Source organism: Narcine bancroftii, chromosome 13 (assembly GCF_036971445.1).
Source record: "Narcine bancroftii isolate sNarBan1 chromosome 13, sNarBan1.hap1, whole genome shotgun sequence".
NCBI lineage: Eukaryota > Metazoa > Chordata > Chondrichthyes > Torpediniformes > Narcinidae > Narcine > Narcine bancroftii.
Genome location: NC_091481.1, coordinates 45332399 through 45347987, shown reverse-complemented (window position 1 = coordinate 45347987; position 15589 = coordinate 45332399). Strand labels below are relative to the sequence as shown.

The 15589-nt window shown below is 42.3% G+C and overlaps 2 long non-coding RNA genes across 2 annotated transcripts in view; one reads left to right on the top strand and one right to left on the bottom strand.

The window, feature by feature from the left end:
- The window catches only part of LOC138748231 (uncharacterized), a 38689-nt gene extending 28865 nt beyond the window's left edge, over positions 1-9824 (bottom strand). The window contains exon 1 of the long non-coding RNA XR_011347886.1: positions 9286-9824. This is a non-coding gene — a long non-coding RNA (uncharacterized lncRNA). The remainder of the gene's footprint in view (positions 1-9285) is intronic.
- Positions 9825-11986: 2162 nt separating this feature from the next.
- Positions 11987-15495, top strand: LOC138748120 (uncharacterized). The gene is made up of 3 exons (XR_011347801.1): positions 11987-12188; positions 13089-13289; positions 15136-15495. It is a non-coding gene; the product is annotated as an uncharacterized lncRNA (long non-coding RNA).
- Positions 15496-15589: the final 94 nt, after the last annotated feature.

Here is a 15589-nt window from a genome sequence, read left to right as displayed (position 1 = left end):
GGGTCACCTTTAGGCCAAAAGGTAGGCACAGGAACTTGTACCAGCTGAATGGAGTGTTGAAAGTTGTTAGCAGTGTCGATTCTTCATCCAGCTTCACGTTCCAATCCCCATTCTTGCCATCCTGATTTTGGATCCCGCTAGTTCAGAAGTGATGTCTTCCAGCATTGCTATTGGATGCCTTCTTTTGATTGCTTGGTTTCGGTCTTTGGGGTCTAGACATACAAAGAATGTGCATATGATGCTCTATGTTTGCCTTTTATTTGGACTTTTCCTAGTTGTTTAATCACGGGGCCATCATAGGCTGTGAGCGTGACATTTGCGGCTTCTAGCCTTCCTTCCTCAGGGTAACCATTCTTTATGTACTCGGGGAACATTTGGCGGTACAGTCTAAGCAGAAAGGATGTTGCTTTGTCATCCAGTATTCAACTTTATTTTCAAGTTGAATGTTGTTGGTTTGTTTCTGATCTTTCTTTTAACTTGGATTGTGGTGCACAATTAATTTTTTCTCCCTTCCCTTTCTTGGACATCTCATGAAGGAGTATTGTTTTGATGCTGAGTGTCAGTGAGTCGGAGTCACTGCTGTCACTTCCCTTGACGTGGTGTACTTTCCTTCTGTATTTTTGGTTTATTTCTCTTTTCATGTCAGACCTACACATATTTTCCCAATGATTGTCCTTCCAATGGGTCCTGCACTTCGAACCATACGCGGGGCATTTCCTAAAGTCATCAAAGGGGTGTATTCTGCCGCACCTCCTGCAGTTCTCCGATGTCTGTGACTTTCTCTACGTGTGCTTTATGGCATCGACCCTTCTCTCTCTGTGCTGAATGTTGGCCTGCGTGGAGAAGGATTGCATTTGCCTCCTGGAGGCCTCAAAGGCCCTAGCTGCATCCACGGAATTTGCTAGTTTCAAACTGTCTTTTCCTATGAGAACTTTCAGCAATTCAGGATGAGCGCTTCCCCAAATTAGTTGATCCACTATTCCCTCCTACACTTCTTTGAACTTGCATTTTGCTGCAATGTCCTTGAGCCTTGTGAGGAAATTATCTACGGACTCATCAGGATCTTGTTTTAATCCCTGGAACTCATTTTGCTTTATTCTATGGTTGGATTTCAGCTTGAGATGAGAGGAAATTTTTTTCTAATATCCTTTCTGGGTTATTTTCTTCCACTTCAGCCAGCTCCCAGATATTAAACACGTCTAGTCCTCGCTCCCCCATCCAAAGAAGGATATAACTAACCTTTTCCTCTGGTGTGATTCCCTTGAGGCTGTCGGCCTCTGCCACCTTGAGTACTTCGATGTTAGGGATGAAGGCGCTCCAATGAATGTTGAGGATGGAGCGGACACAACGCTGGTGGAAGCGTTCTAGGAGCCGTAGGTGATGCCATGATTCGGAGCCGAACAGGAGTGTGGGTATGACAACGGCTCTGTATACGCTAATCTTTGTGAGGTTATTCAGTTGGTTGTTTTTCCAGACTCTTTTGTGTAGTCTTCCAAAGGTGCTATTTGCCTTGGCGAGTCTGTTGTCGATCCTTGCATCCGATTAAATGGTGCAGCCGAGATAGGTAAACTGGTTGACCATTTTGAGTTTTGTGTGCCCGATGGAGATATGGGGGTGATGGTAGTCATGGTGGGGAGCTGGCTGATGGAGGACCTCAGTTTTCTTCAGGCTGACTTCCAGGCCAAACATTTTGGCAGTTTCCACAAAACAGGACGTCAAGCGCTGAAGAGCTGGCTCTGAATGGGCAACTAAAGCAGCATCATCTGCAAAGAGTAGTTCACGGTCAAGTTTCTCTTGTGTCTTGGTGTGAGCTTGCAGGCGCCTCAGATTGAAGAGACTGCCATCCGTGCGGTACTGGATGTAAACAGCGTCTTCATTGTTGAGGTCTTTCAGTTATAACTGAAATATAACCCTTCTCTGGTACCTTCATAAGAAAAGTCTCAAATTTAGTCATTTCAGGGAAAATCATATCTCTACCAAACACATGGTTTACCAAGGATCAAATTTGATAATAAAGAAACAAAGAATTCTTATCAATACCATAACTGTTCCTCATCTGATCAAAAGATAAAATTTACCTTCTTTAAAACAATGTCGCAAATTTTCCACATCTTTAAATCTCCAATATAACAAACTTTGATTATGTATTGAGAAAGAAATAAGTTGATTACAATACAATGGAGTCAAGACTGACAATTCACCACTAGAACCTATCATTTTCTTTTTCTTTGTCCATAGCTTCATTAAATGTTTTAATACAGACACATTATGTTGCTGTAACAAATTTACATTCCATCTAAACAAAAATTGATATATTTCAAATTCAAAAATATTTGCCATCTCAATTTTGGCCCAACTCCATCAATTAACTAATAAACTTAAGTTGGGCTGCTTTATAATAATTTCAAAAGTGTGGTAAACGTAGTCCCCCTAGGTCATATTTCCAAGTTAATTTATTCAAGGCTACTCTTGAAAATTTACCGCTCCATAAAAACTCCCTAACCATTTTATTCAAATCTCCAAAAAAAATATTATCAAGTAAATACGGAATAGATTGAAATAAATATTGTATATGTGGAAAAATATTCATTTTAATTGTATTTATTCTACCCAATAAATTAATAGGCAGATCTTTCCATTTAATCAAATCAGTTTTAATTTTTTTTATTAATGGAACATAATTTAATTTATATAAAGATTGATAATTAACATCCATGATTATACCCAAATACTTAATTCGATCCGTCTATTTCAAATTAAGAATGTTTTTATAAGCTGAATAATCTCCTTCACTCACCGGTAATATTTCGCTTTTTTCCCAATTAACTTTATATCCAGAAAGACGTCCATATTGCATCAAACACTCCTTCAAATGCAAAAGTGATTGAGCTGGATTTGTTAGGTACACCAATACATCATCAGCAAATAAATTAACTTTATATTCCTCATCTAAAACTTTCATACCCTGTATCTGTGTATTCTGTCTTATCAACTGTGCCAAAGGTTCGATCACTAATACAAATAAAGCTGGTGATAAAGGACAACCTTGAGGAGTGGATCGGGTCCGTTTAAACAGTTCCAAAATCAAACCATTTGTCAATACTCTAGCTACTGGTCTACTATATAAAGCCTTAATCCAACCAATAAAAAAAGGACCAAACTTAAATTTCTCCAAAATTTTAAACAGAAAATTCCACTCAACTCTATCAAATGCTTTTTCAGCATCTAAAGATATCACCATCGGATGGTCCGAAGATTGTCAAACTAATCACACGTAAAATATTATCCGAGGCATATCTATTCTTTATGAAACCTGTTTGATCCATATGAATCAGCTTAGGTAAAAACTTAGCCAATCTATTCGCTAAAATTTTCGGTATAATTTTATAATCTACATTCAACAACGAAATCAGTTGATATGAAGATACTTTCAAAGGATCTCTATCTTTCTTTGGAATTACTGTAGTTAAAGCACTCGAACAAGGCTCAGGCAATTCATAATGTTCTCCAACCTGACGTAGTACATCTCCAAACACCGTAGAGAGGTCATCGTAAAACAATTTATAAAATTCAACCAAAAATCCATCATCACCAGGCGATTTACCGTTCGGCATTTCCATCATAGCCATTTTAATTTCCGAGTCACTAAATGTTGCTTCCAACTCTTGTATGTCTACATCCTCTAATGTCGGTAAGTTCAACTGTGATTAAAAAAAGGATCAATCAATCCATTTTCTTGTTTTCCATCAGATGTATATAACTTTTTTATAAAATGAACAACATTCATCATTAATCTCATGAGGTTTATACGTAATAAACGAATTCTATCTAACAGCATTAATAGTCCTCGAAACCTGTTCCTTCTTTAATTGCCATGCCAATACCTTATGTGCTTTCTCTCCCCATTCATAATATTGTTGCTTAGTCCTGTTAATCATACAATCAAATTGATAAGATTGCAAAGTATTATATTCCAGTTTCAATCTAGTCAATTTTATTTTCTGATTTTCTGTAGCGTCTCTGAAACTCCTTTTCTAACTCACTAATCTGTTTCTCTAACTCAAGACTCTGATTTAATCGATTCTTTTTTATTTTAGAAGTATAATTAATTATTTGTCCTCTCAAATAAGCTTTCATAGCATCCCACACTACAAATTTACTAACAGAATTAGAATTTTTTTTCAAAAAGAAATTAATTTGTTTTTTTTTCAAAAAGTCAATAAATTCCAGATTTTTTAAGAACATTGTATTAAACCTCCAAGGATTGAATTTTGAATTTGAATTTTGAATTTTCTCAGAAGTTATATATGTAAAGTATAACAAAGAATGATCCGAAATTACCCTGATTTTATATTCCGCTTGTTGTATTTTCCCCTGTAAATATGCCGATACTAAAAAAAATCAATCTTTGAAAATGATTCATGTCTAGCTGAATAAAAGGATTAAGACATCTCCAAATATCCACTAAATTGAGATCTTTCATCAGCACTTGAACCTGAACTGCCATTTTAGATTTCTTAACTTTCTTCGGGGACTTATCTAATAAAGGTTCCAAAACACATTAAAATCACCACCAACTCAAACATTCTCATTAGCCTGACCCAGATAGAAAAATGCATCAGAGATAAATGTTTCATCATCTACATTTGGGGCATAAATATTAAATAAAGTCCACAATTCACTAAAAAACTTACAATTTAATTTAAGAATACATCCTGCCTTTTCCTCCATTGATTGTAATTCAAAAGATAAATTCTTATGTATCAAAATTGCTACACCTTTAGCCCTGGAGTTAAATGAAGAAAAATATACATGCCCTACCCAATCCCTCTTCAATTTCATACTTTCCTTGACATTCAAATGTGTTTCTTGTAAAAAAGCGACATCAATTTTCATTTTCTTAATATACGCCAACGGTGTGTTTAAACCTCGAACATTAACATGTCTACTAATATTACTACGAACTAATAATATCTAAATATAAAAACTCAAAATAACATAAATAGGCCCTCCAATAGGAGAAAAAGAAACCACAAATTAAAGTCTAAATAAAATAAAAATGAAAAAAAGATAAAGTAAACCCCCCCCAAAAAAAACTACCAAAAGGTAGTAACCCCTAAATAAAACTTGGGTGTGGATCACCCACCAGTGGCTGATGACTAATAGAACATAGAACAAATCTCTCCCTCCCCAGACAAACAAAGAATAACAACAAGATATGACATAAAAATAAAGTAAGAATAAGAAAGTTCTTCTATTCATCCAAGAGATTCCAAACTCAGTGACCCCATTTCAGGAGAAATTAGACTCTTTCCATTCCCATTTCTACCATTTCTTCCATTTCCAGAACAACCAGATTTTTCTTTAGGAGACAATGGTGGACTACGTCTTTCTCCTCATACATCTGGTAACGAATCAGCAAAATTCATTGCTTCACGCTCATTCTCAAAAAACCAAGATTGAAAATCTCCACAAAACACCTTCAACACTGCCGGTTAACGAAAAGTAGACTTTACGCCACAAAACTTCTTTAACTATATTAAATCGATGCCGACACTGAATAACCTCTTGACTCAAATCGGGATTAAAAAAAACTCTACTATTCTGAATTATTAACAGAGCTTGTCATTATCTTGCATTTTGCACTGCTAGACGAACTATTGTTTCTCTGTCCAAATAATTCAAGCATCGAATTATCACAGGGCTCGGTGATTGATCAGGCAGAGGTCTTCTTCTTAAGGCTCTTTGAGCTCTTTCCAATACCAAGCTTCCAGAGAAAAATTCTTGCCCCAATATTTATGGGATCCATTCTGTTAAAAAACAAAGAGGATCTTGATCTTCCATACCTTCCGGCAAACCAACAATCTTCACATTGTTCCTTCTACTTTGATTTTCCAAATAATCTGCTTTCCTCTCTAACTCCTTCTCACGTTCTCGCAATTCTTTAACGGATTTTTCCATCTCCATCACTTTTTCTGTATTAGAGACCACTTGCTGTTTACATTCCAAAAAAGCAGACTGAAATGTTTTAAAATCTTCAGAAAATACTTCCATTCGTGCATTAACTGTAGTGAATTCTGACCTCATACTACCTTTCATTTGAGCCAACTCTTGCAATATCGGCTGAGTAACAGTACTTAACAGGTTAACTTGTAGTTCAGAAAGACCCAACCCTGCTTTCTTTAACATAGTGTCAGAACCAGATAACTGCAGCTCCTGCTGCAGCTCAACAGCAGGCATTTTAACAGACTTACTGCAAGTTTGAATTCCCAGCGACAACACCGGACTTCCTCAGGGGGTTGATGCTGATCTCCCCCCACAACTGGCTGTTGTTTCAAGAATTCATGGATAAGATCAAACTCTTCAGGTTGGAGTACTGCCTGAGTGGTTTCAAACAATGGAGTCATTTTTCTGTAAGCACCGTCTGCCAAAGTTGGCAGACTGCCAAAATTAGGATCCACTTCGAGGGAACACACACCTTCCTCCTGAGAATGAGTAATTCCAGCAATATCCTTCTCCTGGTGAATAGTAGTCATTTTTTTTACAGCTCCCACAGGCAATCTTTGTGACTTAGATACGAAGAAAAGCAAATCTGAAGCCATAGCAGGCTTTTTTGGCATTAAATCTTCAACACTCCTAAAATGTAGTTTCTTCTGCACTTGGGATTTAATCTTTTTACCATTAATGGCCATAGCAGTTCCTTGATACTTTAAACTAAGTTTTTAAAAAGTTTCTTAAAAACAAAGAGTTAAAAACGGGTTCTTAAAAGTCTGGCCAGAGAGGTCAAGATTACATGTCTAGACTCTACGTCATCTTACCACACCCCCGTGCTGGAGGATTGAGGAATGGGAAATGTGGTCCCAATGTTTAAAAAGTGTAATAAGGAGAATCAAGGGAATTATAGTGAGTCTGACATCTGTGATCTACCAACACTTAGAGAAGTACAGTCTTCTTAGGGATTGTCAGAATTACTTTGTAAGGAGAAGGTGGTGTGTCATAAGCCGAACTGAATTATTTGAGGAAGTATCGAAAGAAATTGATGATGGTAGGGCAGTAGACAAGGTCCCCTGTGGGAGATTCTGAAAGTCATGAGACATGCGATGCATGGAACCTTGGCTGTGCAAACACCAAAGGGAGGAAAGTTCAGGGGAGTGATCAGGATTGGTTTTTTTTTGCACATAGTTGTGTGTGCCTCAAATAATTTGCCAGTGGTGATAGTGGAGGGTGGAGCAATTGGGGCATTTAAGAGATTTTTAGACAGGGACATGGGCTAAAGAAAAATAGAGGCTTATGAGATATGGAGGGTTTAGTTTTGTTTTCATAGGTATATATGGGTTGGCACAACATCATGGGACGAAGGGCTGTCTTGATTTACAATTATCGGAGCATTGAAGTCAACAGACAATGAATGTTTTCCAATATTAGCAGGCATCAGTCCCCAGATTATGGAGATTGAATACATCAATTACCGATATGCAAACCCAGCACACTTGCTCAATCGTAGGATGGAGAACATGCAAGAATAATATGGTGATATAGCACGGTTACAAGACCTGCTAACCCATGAGCCTGTGCTGCCCAAGCACACCAATTAACCTAACAAACCCATGTGTTTTTGAAGTGTAGGAGGAAACCTCTCTAAATGGGCTATCATTTGATTCTCTTCCTGATCTCTATCGGGGAACTGGATCAGTGGCACCTCTGAAAACCTTCATGGGGCAAACAGATGTTGTGTATTTCGTGCACGACAATAATTAGAACCTCAAATCTCGCCTGATTCAATGAGTTTAGGTAATTCGGGGTTAAAGTGGTGGAAGTATTTGACAGGGTAGATTCAAGCCCATTTCATATTGGCAACCACCAAGGCAGGAGGAAAATGGAAGAAAGTCCATTCAGGAGTTGAATCAGGACACAGCTTGGCACACCCCAGATTGGGTAGAATCAGTAACTCACCCCAAGAAGGTTGGGTCTGCAAGAAGGAGAACTTGCAGTGGAAAAGGGAAAAGCTCTTGTCCATTTAATTGCTGATTGTTCTTGCTGGTCAAAACTAGAGTCAGGCAGGATCACCCTCTCTCTCCACAGTTTAATTTGTGTGCTGCATAGAGCCCTTTGCTAAATACATCAGGAAAGATGAGAGCATGAGAAGCAATGTAAGCAGGCAGCAGAGGCACTCAGGTCAACGTTATCCTCTACATGGACAACAATGATCACCATCTGTGGCAACTCAGAATCTGCATCAGGAACCAGGGTAAATCCAAAAAGAGAGAGACTTCAGTAATTGTCTGACTGGTCCACCATCCCCTTTACAGTCAGAATGGAGAAGATGGGGCTTTGGTTTGCTGAGCATGCACACAAATTGCTCAGAGGGAATTGAAAAGTTCAACCTGAAACATGATCTGTGGGACAGATCTCCATCTCAATAACAAGGAGCAATACTGTCTTCAGGTGCGAGGTGCTTCTGGTACAGCTGTACATGGCGCAGATGTGGTTCATCCTCCACACCTCCAGCCTGACAGCAACAATAGCATTTTTTAGGTTCAGATGAGGATCCAAGATGGATACAAAGATGCCCCATACAAAGGTGCCAAAGGCCAACAACCAGATGACCACCTTTGTGTGTGGCTGCATCAGTCTGATCCCATGCCTCATTAGTTTCTGAACAAGACTCCCATGAGATCCCTGACAAATGCTGACTAAAATCCAAACACACCACATCTCTTGCCCAATCTACATCAATTTCTTGTTATTTGTTATTTGCTGGGATGGTTCCTTGAGAACACTGTCCAGGGTATCTGCTGGAATGCCTCATTGCCAGTGCTCACAAACAAGTACCAAGACTTGGACTGTCTGGTGGTGGGAGGAGCCCTCTTGGTCAGATCCCTCCTGTACAACCAGAACATCACCCACAACATACGCTTTGCCCGAGGTGATTGTAGTGGAGTGGGACAGTTGCTCACCTTAATGCAGAATGCAGATTTATTTGCTTAGAACAACATCAAGGGCTGAATGGCCTGGTTTTTGCTGCAGTGATCTATGTCACCTCCTCTTTGCTGTCGATTAACAAAAGGGAATCTCAAAGCTATGAGCTTTTGGACCCTGGAATACACAATTGCATAGTCTAGATCAGTTGGTCAGACAGCAAATTGGTGGACACAATACACCACAATACTGGATGGAGATCAAGAATGTGGTTGGGTGGTGCCAGACCATAATCGTGCTCTGAACACTAACAAGACCGAGGAGGTCATTGTAAATGGAGGAATGGGAGACTGAGGGACGACGCACCTCTTTGACAGCGGTGGAGGTAACTTCAAGTTCGTGGGGCTCCACATATCAGAGAACCTCTCCTGAAGGCAGCCAATGGAGGCCAGGGTGAAGACGCTGCACCAACACGTGGACTTTCTCAGCAGTTGGAGGAGATTTGGATGCCGCGAACGACTCCATCAAACTTCTCCAGATGCACTGCAGAAAGAAGACTGACTGGCTGCATCACGGCCCGGGCTGGAAACTCAGGAGCCCAGGAAAGCAGAGTTGCCGAGGGCAGCGAACACAATCAACTCCCTCACAGACTCCGACCTTCAGCGCGCTGAAGGCGCTGCCTCAAGAAGGCGGATCATGAAGGCGCCTCGTCGCCCTGGACACGACGGCTTCTCGCTGCCGTCTCCGGGAAGAAGGCACAGAAGGCTGCAGTCCAGCACCTTGACTTCGTCGACAGTTTCCTCCCCTCACGGCCCGAGTCATAACCTACTCCTGGATTACAGAAAGAGCTGCCTGTTGTCGCGGTCACGTCCCGACTTTGACCTGGCCCAGGCGCAGCGCGGGAGTTCCTTGGCAACGTATTGCGCATGCGCCTCACTCGCCTTTCACGTTGGGAACGTGCATGCGCGGTCAGAGCGAGAAGCAGCGTCGACGCGCGTGTGACTGAGCCAATGGGGAGTCGAGGCGAGGTGTGGGGCGCGAGGATGGTGCTGGGGCGGGAAAGGGGAGCGTTCGAACCGGTTGGAGCGAAGTAAAGGGAGGAGGACATCAGACCCTTGAACCTCACCTTCCTACCATGGACAATAAACTACTACAGCTCCACAAAAAAGACCTGTCTGAATTTGTTTCTTTTCTTGCATCAACTGTATTATCTACATTTTATATCTGTTTTAGACATACAGCATGGTAACAGGCTTTATCGGCCCACGAGTTTGTGTGGCCCAATTAACTCCAATTAAACTTAAATCCCTGTAGGTTTCAAATGGTGGGAGGAAACTGGAGTCCCTGGGGAGAATGTACATTTGTGCCTTACAGGCATCGCGGGATTCGAACCCCCTTCCCGATTGCTGGCGCTGTAAAGGTACCTGTTTGGATGCAACAAGTGAGAATTTCAGTAAGAATAGATGTACATGAAACTCTCATGTGCCAACAAATCATTACCACACAGGAAGCATGGATAAGTAACAAATGGACTAGGGAAATGAATGTTCCGTGCATTTGTACATTTAAGAATAATTTAACGATGTGATCACACCCTGTGGACACAGCAAAGATGCCAACGGGGAAAAAAATCAAAGTGTTGAGAAGGGAAAAGTAGAAATGGTCATATTCCAACCACAGCGGGTGTCATTAGTGATTTAAAAGGGCAGATGTTGGAACTGGAAGGATTGGAGAAAAGATGGACGAAAATTTGGGAATCAACTTCCATTTCTGGAATCTGATGAAATCGGGGTGGGAGGTGGGAGTTGATTGACAAATGGTTCTTCTGTGAGGGAAGTGTGGGTTCGAGCAACATTGTTCAGGTCAGTTCGGGGGTGAGCAGCCGAAGAGTTGCTTAATTAGCAGCTTAACCCAGGTTAGGTTCAAGGATGGTCGCTGGGTCCCATGGTCAAAACATTTTCGGCGGAGTTGGGAGTGGACCATGAAAACATTGAAATCCAGAGAACAGCCACGAATTTATTCATGTAATGCCGCCACGCGGGATGGAGGTGCGAGGTTGCGAACATTTCTCATTGAAACTCCTTGGTCTATGACCAGGGCACCTCCAGCTCAATGACCTGTGGAAGAGAAGGAAAGGATCAGCTGTTGGACACGAGTTCTACTTTTTGGCTTTGCCAGGATCAGTCTAGTCTCGCTGCAAAAATGTTTCAAGCAGCAGAAATGCGGCCGTGAGGGGAGAGAGACAGGCAGCATTTGACGAAATGTGGTATCAAGGCATCCTGATCAATTGACAACAGTGGGCATCAGAGGGAAAGCACCGGGCACAAAGGAGCATCTGGACAGGTGTTCTCCGGGCAGTATTCCTGACCCAAATCCAGTGAATCGTTTCCTCAATAACATCTTTCAGTCACGATTCGGAGATGGCACAGTTGTTGGTTGTGTCTCGTTCAATTTTATTTCCATCTCATCAGACCTGGATAACGAAAATCAAATAACTGCCGCCGCTGGGGGTGTGAAATTGAAATCGATTGGCGGATTGTGGGTGTTTCATGGCTAGAATATTTTAGAGCATGAGATGTAAGATTCCCATGAAAATATAACAATGATCCTATTGACTCAACGTGGCTGTGCGGGGTGTTTGGGGTCGGTAGAAAGAGGCGGATGCAAGCGGAAATCAAAGGGTGGGGGTGATGACAAGGCAATGATGAGGCATCGTTTCCCTGCTCCCCTTCAACCTGCCCCCTCCCACACATGTTGTCCTCCGTGCAGCTGCAGTGAATTGTGACGGAGGTAGGAGACCTGAGGATGTCACCAAGTGTGACCATTGAGGGGTCCCCGACGCCGCTGACACCAGTTGCCTTGAGGTGTCGCCGAGACCAGGAGTTTCTCACAGGCAGTGAAATCAGTACGTTCTTGCTTGACCTCATTGCCACATTGACCACCGCCAGTGGGCTGATAACGCCTCAAACCGTGCATCTTGGCGCCTCACAGTTTGGCGGGCAGCAGCCTCCTTTGAAGAAGACCGCAGAGCCCACCTCACTGACAAAAGGCAAAGGAGGAAAAACCCAACACCCAACCCCAACCAACCAATTTTCCCTTGCAACCGCTGCAATCGTGTCTGCCTGTCCCACATCGGACTTGTCAGCCACAAACGAGCCTGCAGCTGACGTGGACTTTTTACCCCCTCCATAAATCTTCGTCTGCGAAGCCAAGCCAAAGAGAGAAGAAGAGGATAACGACCTTCCCTGATGGCGGGAACGAGCTGCAACGTGAGTGGCTCGGGCGCTGTGTCACTGTGCGTGGGGGTGCGGGGAAGGGACTCCGGGCATGTGGGTGCCACCCAACGCCGAAGCTGGCCTGGGCTGCTGATGGGGATGGGTGGTCATGCACTGGGCAACAGGGCTCTTTTCATGCGACCAAACCAATGATGAGGATGATCGTCTCGAGACTTCTCAGGTGGCCTGAGAAAGGAGTGAGGCATCACACGTGTCCGTGATGGTGATGGGGTTGATTCCCTCTTTCTCACTTCCTTTTTGCACAGGTTTTCCAGGATTGCCCAGTCCTGGTTGAAATGTGGTTCAAAAAGCAGAATTCCGCTGATTCCTCTCACCAGTTTTGGTTCGAATTTAGAAAGTTGACTTGTAACAGTTGATAGCAAATGTATAATTTAAATTTTGACATCAGCGCGGTTACAAGACATTTTGGCTCACGAGTCCATGCCGCGCACATAGATCCAATTGTCCTCCACCCCCGATACCTTTCAAACGGTGGGAGGAAACCGGACCCCCGGGGAAAGGCACGCAGACACTGGGATAACCTCCAATCCTTGAGAGACAGCGCGGGATTCGGAGCCCAGGCCCGAGCACTGGCGCTGTCAAGGGATTGTGCTTAACGCTAAACACTCTGTGCTGCTCGGTCCCTCTCGCTGGCTTCAAAATATTTCCATACCTGGAAGTGAGCGGAATTTTATTTCAAAAGATCATTGAAAGGTACACTCTTTCCACGGTGAAATGCTTCTCCATTTTGGTCAGAAGTTCAAAAGTTGAACTGTAACAGTTGATTCCAAATGTTATTGTAAGAAACAAATGTACTTTTATTACCATTTTCATAAATTTTATTGCTGTTTTAAAATATTAGGTTACATGTTACATTTTAAAATGTTTTTGCAGAAGAATATTTGGCACAAATTGAATAAAACTGGACCAATGAAATCGTCCATTCTTAACCGGCCATCAAGAACCAACGGCTGGAACTGGCAACCCCATCCATTCAAACTCATCTGTGGGGTGGTCTACTTGTTTTCTTTTGTTACAATGTTTGCCATTTTGATACCACTTCTTCCACCTTGGTGGTTACCTGCTGCTTACACGGTATCCTTTTGAATATCATCATAAAACTGGATAATGGATTTTAGAACCTAATTGTCAATAATCTGTTGCCTCATATGTTTCACTTCACTGTTATATATTGTGACAAGTGGCCTCTTGCATCCAAACCCGTGCATGAATGGATTCATTTCAGTCAACCAGAAAAGATACAAATTTAACAGAAAATGAATTGTCGAGGGAAAAACTGAAAGGCCACCAGATTTGGGGCTGATGAAAGGTTGTCCTTTTCCTGAGTTGATAGTCTTCCAGCAGTTCTGGTCATTGGACACCGAGTGGGCCCCAGAAACAGTCCATAAATCAGGGAGTCCTTTGTTACACTGTTGCTGGAGATGAACCGTGACAGAGCCCCCTGTATCCCTCTCCACACTCTCCTTGCAAATCTGCACTCAGCAAAGAGTTGGGTGGAGGTCTCCACCCCATGGCAGGTGTCCCGAGGACAGTGTGCATTGAGGGTGATTTACTGGTTGTACAGGAAGGATCTCACTTGGAGGGCCCTCTCAGCGCCAGCCAGGCCAAGTCCTGGAGTTTGTTAGTGATGAAGCATTCTGCCAGATGACCTGGACAATTGGCTCTGGGAATCATGGGAACCATGAAGTCCTTCTCTCTCAGTTTCTGCAGGACATTCCATGCTGACCACTGCCTAATAGCTCTGTTGTCAAAGGTGTTGTCTTGGTAGAACCTTTCCACAAAGGATAGCTAGTGTGGCACTGTCAGATAACTGGTATGTTGCATGACAGAGGGGCCAGGCCAATCCTTCACAACATCTGGGACAGGAAGAACCTCAGCACTTAGTGGAACTGCCCTCGTACCTTGTTTCCATGCACAGCTTGATGCAACCACACACGAAGTTGATCATCAGGATGAGAGCCACATTGGGTACACCCTTGCCCCCATTTTTTGGTGACTTGTACATTGTGCTCCTTCTGATCCTGTCCATTTTGGAGTCCCAAATGAATCAGAACACTGCTCTAATGACTGTCCAGATGTAAGTGCAAAGGATAGATCACACCTGCACCATATACAGAAGCACCAAGAGCAACTCACACCAGATGACCAAGTTTTTCCCTGCTCTGGAAAGAGAGAGAGAGAGAGACTGGCAGTCCCACAGACCCTATTCTTAGCAATCTAGTCCATCCAATTCTTAGTGCAGGGCAGGAAGTCTTGGGTTGGTTGAATGCTCTGTTCTTTGTGGTGGAGCTTGAACAGTCAACCTTTTGATTTTTGACATGAGAGTGGTATTGCTGAGCCCAAGCTGACGTTGGAGTTGTCAATATGATTTATAGAATTGTCCATCCTATAGAGCTGAGACAAAACCATGAGAAATATTGCATAAATTACATTGAGACCTGGCAGCAGTCGCAAGAATAAACGGAGCCCCCTGGCTTAAATAGTGAAGAAATTAAGAACAAAGGAGCAATGGTGTGGGATATGAAAATGGGTATTGCTGACTGGAGTCGATCACATAAGTACAGGGCATAATTGAATTATAAACAGAACAAGGAGATATGGTTGATAAATAAAGCCTCATCTTTATCTGAAAGTTACAAGTATTTGTAATATGATAAGACGATTAATGGAAATGGTATAAATAAACGAGTTTGAGTAATAGTTATTTATAGAGAAAAGAGCAGGGTTGGGAACTCTCTCAGGAAACGTTGATGAAGGAAACTTTGGTGAAGATTTTAGTTCAGAGAATCACAAAATAGAATTCATTTTTCCTGTCTAATTTTATGTCAAAGTTTAAAAAGGACTTTGTAAAGATTTGCAATAATCTTCTTGCGTCAGCATCTATAATATTCAGAACCATTTAACCTTAACTTTTTTACAGTGGTCTTTTCTTGCATTCTTTTCATCCCTAGTTTTCTATATATTTGCAACCACAATCAACCCAGGTGACGAAAATGTTTGTGCAAAAGACCACAGAGAACCAATGCAGGGGTACCGAACGAAGCAGCATCACTCTTCCATTTGCAATGTGAAAGTGTAAGTGCCATGCTTTTACTGTTGCAATGAAGACGCTGTTTACATCCGGTACCGCACGGATGGCAGTCTCTTCAATCTGAGGCACCTGCAAGCTCACACCAAGACACAAGAGAAACTTGTCCGTGAACTACACTTTGCAGACGATGCCGCTTTAGTTGCCCATTCAGAGCCAGCTCTTCAGCGCTTGACGTCCTGCTTTGCGGAAACTGCCAAAATGTTTGGCCTGGAAGTCAGCCTGAAGAAAACTGAGGTCCTCCATCAGCCAGCTCCCCACCATGACTACCAGCCCCCCCACATCT